Below are 11,477 nucleotides of genomic sequence, written 5' to 3' on the forward strand. Positions count from 1 at the left end.
CTGGCAATACCGTTCAGGACATAGGCACAGGCAAAGATTTCATGATGAAATCACCGAAAGTAATTGCCACAAAAGCAAAAATTGACAAATGGGATCTCATTAAACTAAAGAACTTCTGTAGAGCAAAAACACTATCATCAGAGTAAAAAGGCAACCTACAGAGTTGGATAAAATTTTTGCAATCTATCCATTTGACAAAGGTCTGAGATCAAGAATCTACACGAAACTTAAACACATTGACAAGAAAAAATACAAACAACCCCATCAAAAAGTGGGCAAAGTACATGACCAGACATTTATCCAAAGAAGGCATTTATGTGACCAACAAACACATGAATAAAATCTCACCATCACTGATTATTAGAGAAATGCAAATGAAAACCACAATGAAAACCACCATGTCACTCTAGTCAGAATGGCAACTACTAAAAAGTCAAGAAACAATGGATGCTGGTGAGGTTGCTGAGATATAGAAATACTTTTACACCATTTGTGGGAATGCAAATTAGTTCAATGATTTTGGAAGATAATGTTGTGATTTCTCAAAGATCTAGAACTAGAAATACAATTTGACCCAACAATCCCACTATTGAGTTTACACCCAAAGGAATATGTCATTGTATTACAAAGATATATGCGCACATACGTTTACTGCAGCACTATTCACAATAGCAAAGGCATGGAATCAACTCAAATGCCCATCAATGATCGACTGGATAAAAAAATGTGGTACATATACACCATGGATTACTATGCAGACATAAAAGGGAATGAGAGCATGTCCTTTGCAGGGACATGGATGGAACTGGAAGCCATCATCCCCAGCCAACTAACATAGGAACAGAAAACCAAACACTGCGTGTTTTCACTTATAAGTGGGAGCTGAACAATGAGAACACATGGACACAGGGAAGTGAACAACGCACACTGGGCCTATCAGGAGGAAGTGGGGTGGGAGGAAGAAAGAGCATTAGAAAAAATAGCTAAGGCTTGCTGGGATTAATACTTAGGTGATGGGTTGACAGGTGCAGCAAACCACCGTGGCACATGTTTACTTATGTAACAAACCTGCACATCCTGCACATGTACCCCAGAACTTTAAAAAAGAATCTGAGACCTCTGCTTCCAGCTATGGTAATGAATATTGTGGTAGAGTAATGTAATTGTTGCAGATAGCTAGAAAATCTACATAAAATTTAAAATTATATGGCTGAAGACATGGGACAGCTGCTGAATCAAGCAAGAGTTGAGGGGGAAAATTGTAGAGATAGGAAACAGTAGAGTGGTGATGAGATATTCTACTGCTTCTAGTGAACTCAGAACATTTAACGATACTGGCTGCTGGACAAGAAGCTGAGAATCTACACAATAGGCCCAGGCCAAAAGGTCACTACTGGGACAGAGAAACCAGCAAGTCTAATAAAAGTTGACTGTAAAATACAGGTTTGAAGGGGATCAGAAACCTTCTCTCTGGAGTAATATTGTTGAAAACTTCTCCTGGGGGTATTGATATCTCACCTGGTAAGATTTCCCTGGTAATTCTAGCCTGCCATGTACCATGCACCGGCCTCCCAACAAATTCAGTAAAATTTTTCATAGGCAAAAAATGCATATAGAGGCATTGAGAATTTGACCAGTGCACACAGAAAGACTGGGGCACACAGACAGAACCTTAACAGCATCTGGTTCTGTCGACAACAGGGAATACTTACATAGGACTTACACATCCCAAGCACTGCCATTTAACTTTAAAAACCTGATATATTGATAATAATATACGAACTGAATATATAATGTGACTCCATATATTCAGTATATATATATATACACGCACACACATATATATTTCAATATATACTATGAAAATGAAACTTCAATTTATTTAGAATAATGGAAGGAAAATCTTTAAATCATCAGTGTACTAAAGGGAATGTAAAGCAAAATACTAAAATTACAAGACATCAATCAGCAAAAACTGGTTAATTTTATTGCATTGAAGTCAAAACACTTTTTAAGGTAAAGGACAAACAAAGTAAAGACAAGCCTTGGGCTGGAAGAATATGCATATAACAAAGAATTCTTGTTCAAAATATAGAAATAGACAAGTAATCTCACAGAAACATGTGCAAAGGCCATGAATAGATAGAGAACCCTCTATTGACTTATGTCAGCAGTGGAAACGGATTGAGGTCAAAACCTTCACAGAGTCCCTTGAGTAATACAAATAAAGTTTACTGATTCTGCTGATCCTCCATGTAACCTCATCTTGATATATGACAAAGGCACCTCACTGGGTCACAAATATCTCTAAAGTACACAATATGAACACATCACATCAGGTTATTCAGATGTGAACACTGCCTTCAAACATAACCTGCAGTCTCTTCAGGCTTTTTCATCCTGATCAATGTTTATTTCTGAATGCAATGTTGTCAAGTAAGGTATTTCTGGGAGAACTGCTAAAATGTCCTTTGATCAGTCCTTGAAGTTTGCAGGACATTATATTAAAGTTTGTAGAACAAGGTAGAGAAACAACCCCCTATTGTATTTGCTCATGTAATCTGTAAATTATATGTTTCATTGTGATCTACTTTTATAAGTATTGTATAGATTTTCTCTTATGGAGATAATATGGAATCCTCAGGTGTGTTTATTTTCCTTGTCTTCTAGGTAAACCTGTCAATATTTTTATGCGAAGATTCTCAACTTTACCAGTAATCACAGAAAGGCGAATTAAAATAACCCCATTTTACACCCATGATCTTGGATGACTATAATAATTATACAGTTGTAATTACTGAGTACTTTTTTATAAATGAATTTGTTAGATTGTCATAAAACTCAATGAGTTGTAGATTGTTAAAATTCTTTTTTATATATCAGAAAACTGAGGTTCAGTTATAAGTAAATATATGGCAGATCACAAAATGAATAGGTGATGGAACTGTAATTGAAACTCCTTGGACTGCAACCTTGAGCTCTTAATTTCCTCACTGTATTGCCTAATAGCACCAGCAATAAAAATGGCTAATCCATAATTAGCTATTTTCCTTGGAAGAATTTTGCATTTATTAAATTTTGTGATCTTCATAATAGCTCTATGAAGCAAGTTCTGTACTATCACCGTTGTAAGATGAGGAAATTGAGGAACAGAGACTTTAGATTACTTGCTATCCAGACTTCACCCTATGTACCTCTTCATCTAGCTGTTTATTTATGTCCTATATAATGAACTGCTAAGTGTAAGTAAAATGCTTTCTGGGTTCTATGAGTCATTCTAGCAAATTCTGAAATCGAGGAAAGGGTTATGTGAACTCCTGATTTATAACCAGTTGATTAGAATTGCAGATGGCCTGAGACTTATGATTTGTGTCTCAAGTAGGAGCAGTCTTATTGGACTCAGTCCTTAACCTGTGGGTTCTGTTCTAGCTCTGGGAAGTTGTTGCCAGAATTAAACTGAAATGCTAGAAACCCAGCTTGTGTTAGAGAATTGGTTGGTGTCAGAAAACACACCACATCATTCTTTCTAAGAAGTTTTCCTGAGATAAAGCAAAGAAAGAATCAAAGAGAGTGTTTTCTTCTTTTTTATTCATAAAGAGAATTGGTAACATTTATAGATTAAGGAGTAATTACAAGAGAAAATGTTGACTAGGAGAATTAGTGAATACAGATTACTTAGAAGGTGAAAGTGAAGTGGAAGACCTCAAGAGTAGATTAGAAATGTGTAACCCTGAGGCCTGAATGAGAAAAGGGAGGAATGAAATTGTTTTTATTTTTGTTTTAAGTAGAAGACACAAGTTGTCTGAGTGCATCCATGATGTCTTTATCATTCTGTGTAAAGAAGCAAGTGAGCTCTTCCACTGAAAACAGGATGTCCACAGCTAGTTTAGATAAATTAAGTTTATACAGATATTCAGAAAATAAGAGACAATGATGGTTAAAAAATGACTGAGTGAAATGTCCTTTCTTCAGGTCTTCCTCTAGTCAACGCAATTGAATATGAGAATGCCTGAAAGAAAACCAGAAACTTGTTTCACAGTAGATTCTCTAGGAATGAAGCTCATATTTTCATAAATGTACAGAAGTTTGAAAAGGGAGATAAATAACTGAGATGGAGGTAGTGAGAAAATGTCTTGCAAAATAGTTTTATTTTGCTCCAATAAAAATTTTAACTCTGTGTCTACTAAAGTGAAGTTTCTAGTAAATTACAGTGTGTTTTAATTTGAACCTTTAGATTTTGCTGTGTTGAGCTGATATTTTTATTCCGGATGATTTTCCTATACAGAATGATGTACAGATTCTAATTGATATTTTATAGATATATCAGATAATATATTAATACTCTGTTTTTATTACCATTCACAGTGTAAGCACTAACACATATCTTTAGAGAATAAACACTAATATGTACTTGTTAAATAAACAGGTGCATCTTTAATACATAGGAATGTATAAATACATACAAAATTTTTCATCTGTATCTTTTCATATTACATAAACTAATTTGAAATTTTGTCTCGAAAAATGACTTCCTGAAATTAATTATAAAATTATGTATAAGCATTGTTAGCATAATCATACCCGTAGATTGTGCTGATTTACGCTGAGAAGAGTGTGTCTAATGTAATTAATCATAAAAATAAAACATCTGAACAAATTTTATTATATCACCAACATAGCAATTTAGTTTATTTCATTTTACAAAGAGTATAAACTATTTCACTCTCTTTAATAGCTGAATAGTATATTTATATTTTAAGATTATCTTTTTGTTTTAGTTTTTTATGACTTTATTGTTTAAAATGGCAGTTTAATTTTCCTATTTATTCATCTTGTTTCTGAGAAAGGATAATCTTCAAATAGATAGAAAATTAGAATTAAGAACATTTTAACTTCATTAACTTTTAATTTGAGCATTCCAAATAGTTAATTCAAACTGATTTTTTAAAACACTTATTATAGAGGCCTTATTAATCAATGTTTGATTTTATGATTAGCTATTGATTTAAATTAAAAAAGAAAACAACATAAAATACATTATTTCTGCAAGTTCATATCTGTGAGATGTTGCAAATGAACATTAATATATTTTGTTTGTTTGTTTGTTTGTTTGTTTGAGACGGAGTCATGCTCTGTCACCCAGGCTGGAGTGCAGTGGCACTATCTCGGCTCACTGCAAGCTCCATCTCCCAGGTTCACACCATTCTCCTGCCTCAGCCTCCGGAGTAGCTGGGACTACAGGCGCCCACCACCGCGCCTGGCTAACTTTTTGTATTTTTAGTAGAGACAGGGTTTCACCGTGTTAGCCAGGATGGTCTCGATCTCCTGACCTCATGATCTGCCCGCCTCTGCCTCCCAAAGTGCTGGGATTACAGGCGTGAGTCACTGCGCCTGGCCGAACATCAATTATCTTTAGTGAATCTTTCAATGGAATTAAAATGTTTGTTTCATGAAACATTGAATTAGGATTACCCATTTATTATCTAAAGAATTCCTAATTAATCAAATTAAAATTGATATACAAATATAAGAATGGTATGATGGTTGATACAGCTTTTTTAGTTTAAATGCCTGAGGATTAAAGCTATAATATGGTTATAGATATGAAACTTATTTATATAATCAAATCTTTGAGGTACTCACGATTGTTTTTGGCAATATTTTTGTTATGTATGCGGAGTTGTGGGGTGTGTATTTAAGTATTCAATCTTTCCTATAGTAAACAGATTACCCTAGCTGTAGGAAACATTGAAAACTTATTTGTAAAAACTTGAAATTTATAATAAGCTTTGGAGAGTTTAACAAAGCCAAAATTACTGGAGGTACATCTTCTTATAATTATATGGGTTATGAAAAAACTATCAGATAAAATTGGAACTCATCTAAATTTTTTTTTTTTTTTTTTTTTGCTTACCATTAAAATAAAATAGAGATATAAGATAATATGTTTTAAAAAAGAAAAAAAAGTTAGGCTGGAAGCAGAGGCATGTCTACCTCAGTCCCTCTTTGTTTTTGTTGTTTTCTGTTTCAGATTTGGCTTTTGGAGATACCTTTCCAATGCAAGTATAATCAGGGTAGGCATAGCCTGAGGTTGCATAATAGATATGTCCATGGGTCACCAATACAATACCGATCACATATCAGAAGTAGAGAGATTCCAAATCAATGCAGTATATTACCTAGAAGGCACTAGATAAAAATCAGAGAAAATTAATATAACTATAGACAATTCTGTTTGTATGAGTGATAATGGCAGAGACCATTTCTACTATAGAAGACCTGAGAGCTAATGATCATATAATGTAATGCTTCAATGAGGTTCCCCAAGTGGGTTACTTCTCTTTATCTGGGAAGCATAAAAACGGAAAAAAAAAAAAAAAAAAAAACTCATGTAACTTTACTGTAGGCATTTTTTCTTTGCTTCATAGACATTACCAATTTTATGGCTCTCAGCTATGATAAGTAGATACAAACTTCTAAAGAAGAAGTCACTCTGTTTCAATGATGGTAAGCAACAAGCTTTAAGTAACAGAGTTTGGAATGAAACCCAACTTTATTTGAATTGGATTTTTGTTCATTATAGCCATGTTTCCCAGATGTACTTTTTCATAAAAATACACTAGAGAGTTTAACAAAAGCAGATACCTGAAGCCCCTTTTAGAACTACAGAATTAGCATCTGCAAGGAAGACTGAACATTCTGAGAAATTTCTATAGTTAAAAAGATGCTAGGAGGATTGTGCACATGCTTTAGACTCTCCTTTTTGTCCCAAATCTTCATAACTTGTAGAGAGAACATTAAAATTGTTTAATCAATTCACAATTCTGTTGGGAAAAAAGCTACAGCAGATCAAAGTTGTGAAAAGTTTCTGAAAGAAAAAAATGCAAGATAAAGATTAAAGAAGAAACAATATGGAAATAGAAATCATAAATGTAAAGCTACTTTAATCTATCTTCAACTAAAGTTTAAATAAACTACAAATAATAGCTGTGTGGTTATGAAAATGTTCAAAAAGAAAAATTCTGGCATATCAGGCTATTTGAACATACTGAAATAGTCATTAAACTAAAGTGCTGTTGTATAACAGAATATTGTTCTTACATAGTATTTGCATTCCATTGTCTTTGGGATCCCAGGGGAAAAAAGGCCAACATACAGAGAAAAGGATTTATTAAAAATTAAATTTTATATACAAGTTTCTGTTGTAAAGAAATTAAGCTTTCTGAAGTACTCACTGAGTGAGTATTAAAAACTTCTTCCTGGAAAAGACATTCCATGTTAGATGCCAAGCCACTAGATTCTTGAACTTTGTAGAACATCATCCTGAAATTTGTAGAACGAAGTAGAAAAACAAATGCCATTGTGCTTGCTCATTGAATTTGCAAATGATGTGCTTCACTGAGATCTATTTTTACAAACATTGTGTAGATTTTCTTTTATGTAGATAATGCAGGATCCTCAGCTGTGTTGCTTTCTTGCCCCTTGTCTTCTGGATTAAAACATAAATAAATAAACCACAGCTCAAGAAATTCAAAACCCAACACAAGAATCTTTGTTTACTTAATGCTAAAAACAATATTTCACAAAGGAGCACTGATTTGAGGTTGAGCATTCATAAATAATATAAAAAATAAAAGAGGCCTATTGTTACACAAGACGATTACGGTGCCAAAACACGAACACTCCGATACTTACACTTTGTCTGTACAGCTAGGTCATTTTGACCTAAGTCTCTCCCTTTCCTTTGGAGAACACTTGGAGTAAAATGTATATAGAGAAAAAGGGTTGTCCTAAGTAGCTGGCAAAGTGTAGGAACAATGGGCAGCCTTCATCTATACCCAAGGGACTAGGTCATCACACTCTACTAGCAACAGACTGATCTTCTTTCAATTTTCTTGAAAACAGGTTAAGAGATAAGCCACAGTTAAACTTCCTATTACGTACTGAAATAATGAAACCCCAAAACAAAACAAAGAAACTGATGATAGTTTACCAGAAATTATAAACTAAAGATATGAGTGCAATCAGTAACTAGCTAATAAAGTATAAGTCAATACTGTCAAAAGAAAACAAAGAAAGAAAGAAAAAAGTACAGATGTCTTCTGTCATTGACCCTAAGAGTGAAAACTGAGGGAGCAGTCAGTCCTTAGAAGGATAGATAAGAGTTAATGTTCTCACTTATAAGTGGGAGCTAAACAATGGATACACATGGATGTGAATATGGAAATAAAAGGCACTGAGAACTCCAAAAGGGGGGAGGGTGAGAGGGGTTGAAGTCTGAAAAATTATCTAGTGTGTACAATATTTTCTATTTGGGTGATAGGTACACTAGAAGTCCAAACTCTGCCATTACGCAAGCTGCGCATGTAACAAAGCTGCACATGCAAGCACCTCCTGAATCTAATATAAAATCAAATTATAAAAAAGCAGGGAATAATTTCATAGTATTTTCCAAGTGTTGAAATTAAAAAGAGACACACATTAAAAAAAATAAAAGAAAGAAAGAAAGAAAGAAAGAAAGAAAGAAAGAAAGAAAGAAAGAAAGAAAGAAAGAAAGAAAGAAAGAAAGAAAGAAAGAAAGAAAGAAAGAAAAGTTAAGAGGGCTGCACATATCCCAGAAGTATGCTGTGGCTATTTGAAATGGAAATGCAAGGTTCCCAGGTACCCTGAAGTGTGATCTAGATTTGTGATCTAGAAGCGTGATCTAGAGGTGGAGTGTAGAACCTGAGTGGGCAAGTGGAGCCTTCTTTTTGTTGTAAAAACACAGCTAGAGGAAATGTTTTGTGAAAATGTTACCCTGTAGGGCACAATGTGTCTTCTTGCCCAAGCCTAAAATCATTACTGCCCCAGACCATCACCCAGGAATGAAGAAAGTCATGAGTCTTCAGATTGAGAAGGCCCATTAAGTAAGTGTCAAGAAGGATAACTAAAAGCAATCTGCACATAAATTTGTTATAGGAAAAGTAACATAACAATAAAAGAAAATACAAACTTCAGAGGAAAAAATAAATTTTATTACCTAAAAAGGAATAAGAATCCAAATGCCACCAGTCAAACAAAGCATGAATAATTCCAACCAAAAGGCCCTATTTTTATCATTCCTCAGATATTTCCTCAGTTGGAATAGCTGACATGCAGTTATTTCTGGAGATGCAAACATAAGCATGCACACTACTGATTTCAGTAAAAAGGCACTTTCTTAAGATGAAAAAGGGTATCTACGAAAACTAACAGCAAAGATCACGTTCAGAGGTGAAAATTTGAAACTTGTCTTTTAAATTCATAAATGAGATATGATAACTACTATTTCTGCCTCTATGCTAGACTGTACCGGATGGCTGAGGCAGGACTATAAAATACGATAATAAACAAAATAAAACATTTAAGGTTAAGAAACAGAGAAACGGGCGGAGCAAGATGGCCAATAGGAACAGCTCCAGTCTCCAACTCCCAGCGCGAGCGACACAGAAGACCGGTGATTTCTGCATTTTCAACTGAGGTACTGGGGTCATCTCACTGGGGAGTGCTGGACAATTGGTGCTGGTCAGCTGCTGCAGCCCGACCAGCCAGAGCTGAAGCAGGGCGAGGCATTGCCTCACCTGGGAAGCGCAGGGGGAAAGGAATCCCTTTTCCTAGCCAGGGGAACTGAGACACAACACCTGGAAAATCAGGTAATTCCCACCCCAATACTGCGCTTTAAGCAAACGGGCACACCAGGAAATTATACCCACACCTGGCCGGGAGGGTCCCACGGCCACGGAGCCTCCCTTATTGCTAACAAAGCAGTCTGCGATCTAACCGCAAGGCAGCAGCGAGGCTGGGGGAGGGGAGCCCGCCATTGCTGAGGCTTAAGTAGGTAAACAAAGCCGCTGGGAAGCTCGAACTGGGTGGAGCTCACAGCAGCTCAAGGAAACCTGCCTGTCTCTGTAGACTCCACCTCTGGGGACAGGGCACAGCTAAACAACAAAAGGGGAAGCAGCAGAGGCCTGTGCAGATGCGAACGACTCTGTCTGACAGCTTTGAAGAGAGCAGTGGATCTCCCAACACGGAGGACGGACAGACTGCCTGCTCAAGTGGGTCCCTGACCCCTGAGTAGCCTAACTGGGAGACATCCCCCACTAGGGGCAGTCTGACACCCCACACCTCACAGGGTGGAGTACACCCCTGAGAGGAAGCTTCCAAAGTAAGAATCAGACAGGTACACTCACTGTTCAGCAATATTCTATCTTCTGCAACCTCTGCTGCTGATACCCAGGCAAACAGGGTCTGGAGTGGACCTCAAGCAATCTCCAACAGACCTACAGCTGAGGGTCCTGACTATTAGAAGGAAAACTATCAAACAGGAAGAACACCTATACCATGCTATAGTCACCTGACTGTGTAATAGATATTTTTAATGCAGCAGACATATCATTCTCTTGCTTAAAACCCTCAATAACTTCATTTGGACTTAAAATAATATTCAAAAGTCTTGGCATGTCATGCAATGCTTTCTTTATACCTCCTCCCTTCATGTTCATTATACTTTAGCCACATTGATATTCTTTCTGTATTTTGAAAGACTGAGCAATTTCAGACTTAGGGCCTTTGCATTCTACAATACATATTCTTCCTCCTCTTCACATGAATAATTTGTCTTCACCTTTCCGGTATCAATAAAAATGACAATTTTTCTGTAAGGTCATCTGCGACCTCTTAAAACACAAAGATTATCAACTATTCTCTGTTGTACTACTCTTTTTTTCTTCTTTATAGCCCTCATTAGAGATTGAAGTTACACAATTATTTACATTTTTATTTGTTATAACTCATTCTCTCCCATGAACTTTTAATCTGTACCATTGGATCTCAAGTACATAGCACTATACCTAGTACATGGCGAGCAGTCAATAAATATTTCTTTTATTAAAGGAAAAATAAAAGCTAATTATGACTTGTGTCAAACAGTAGTAGTTTCTTTCCATTTTTTCAAACGTGTGTACATGCTATGCCAAGTAAAATAAATGTCTAATTTTTAAAAATCCAACAATATCATATTATGAAACAATTTACCTAAAACATTATATTTTGTTTTACTCTTACTTTAAAAATTAAGTAAACTAGGGTCCATTAATTTTTACTTTTACTACAATTTAAAGTGTTAAATGAATCATTCAACCTGAGAAAAAAACTTCCTTATGGACATGACATGTAAGTCCCTGTAGATGGCTTGAAATATTTAAGCATTCAAATTAAATTAGGTATTTAAAAACATCAAAAGGTAATTGCCCTTTCACAATGCCCATGTACACTTTTTGAAATACGAAAATGAAACTTTAACATGATGAAGATAAGTCAGGAGCTCTCTTGTGAGAAATAAATATGAGCTGTTTAAGATGTTTAATCGCAATATTTTTAGAGGCTATTTAAATGAGTGTTCTATAAAAAATACACCATTCAGGGTTTTGTTAGACTATTTTAAATGAAAAACTGAAAAC

The sequence above is a fragment of the Rhinopithecus roxellana genome, chromosome 1 (assembly GCF_007565055.1).
Source record: "Rhinopithecus roxellana isolate Shanxi Qingling chromosome 1, ASM756505v1, whole genome shotgun sequence".
Lineage (NCBI taxonomy): Eukaryota > Metazoa > Chordata > Mammalia > Primates > Cercopithecidae > Rhinopithecus > Rhinopithecus roxellana.